Below are 1,058 nucleotides of genomic sequence, written 5' to 3' on the forward strand. Positions count from 1 at the left end.
CACAGAAACACAGAAACATGGTCATCACCATGGAAGGAAATGCCTTGCTGTGGCACGCCTGCTCCTGGAAAAGAACTTGAAGCAGGTCTGGAAAGTCCTTCCTTCTCCCGTCAGATAATTTCCCTCTTTGCACTGCTGTTCCTCTGTTTTTGCATGTGGCACAGGCTTCTGAGTCCGTGAGGTAGGAAACACGTTTCTCTTGCATAGCGACCAGTGAGTCTTGAGGAGGAGAGGCTTATTTGCCTGAGATGGCTTTCCCACCCCACCTGGCAGTTTCCCCCAACATGAGAAATAGATAGCGAAGATGCTGAGGGCTTTCTCCTGGAGACAGGTTTCTTAAGTTATTGTTGGTGGCTTGGCAGTGGCAAAGTTCTGCAACTTCCACCAAGGCAGTGGTGGAAGTGTTTTTTTTTTTGTTTGTTTGTTTTGTTTTGTTTTTGTTTGTTTGGTTTTTACATAAAGTGCTTATTTTTTAATGAAACAAATCCAAAAAATGTACAGTCAGGCTCAAGTTGTGCAGTTCACAAGCATGGAGAAAAAAAAAATCACCAGAGTTGAGGACAGGTGGAGTTAACCCAAGGCGAGGCTGGACTTGCCACCAGGAGGGTTTCTCCTGCATGGGGCCGGGGCCACAGGGCCGGGCACAGGTGCAGCAGGCACAGGCTCTCTTCACTGTGCCCCAGGCTGGCTTGCACGTCTGTGTCCACATTTTCATGAAGAACACCTTCAACCTTCATATCGAAGAAGTCTCCCGAGCTGGCTTCCGAGGAGTTCCTTCTCTGCAGCCTCGATGGCTCCGGATCCTCCCTGCCACCAGCAGACTTGGCCCAGGAAGGGGGGTTTTCTTCAGGGGTCCCAAAGATGCTGGAGGCCATTTTGTTCTTCCGTACTGGTTGTTCTGTTGGTTCATCAAAGCCTAATGAAAAGTTGGAACCACCACCTGGAGGCAGTAAAACCTGGGAGCTGTTCCTGCTGTTGGGGTCGACACCCTTGAAGGTGGTGGTGGTGGTCATGGCGCCAAGGAGCGAGGTAGGCTGGCGCGGGTGCAGAGCGCTGAA

The 1,058-nt window shown here is 50.8% G+C and overlaps 1 pseudogene; it reads right to left on the reverse strand.

Moving 5' to 3' along the window:
• Positions 1 to 570: 570 nt before the first annotated feature.
• LOC100353166 (jupiter microtubule associated homolog 1 pseudogene) lies at positions 571 to 1,058 on the reverse strand (annotated as a pseudogene).

The sequence above is a fragment of the Oryctolagus cuniculus genome, chromosome 3, assembly GCF_051225735.1.
Source record: "Oryctolagus cuniculus isolate XC-2025 breed Fujian yellow rabbit chromosome 3, ASM5122573v1, whole genome shotgun sequence".
NCBI classification, from domain to species: Eukaryota; Metazoa; Chordata; class Mammalia; order Lagomorpha; family Leporidae; genus Oryctolagus; species Oryctolagus cuniculus.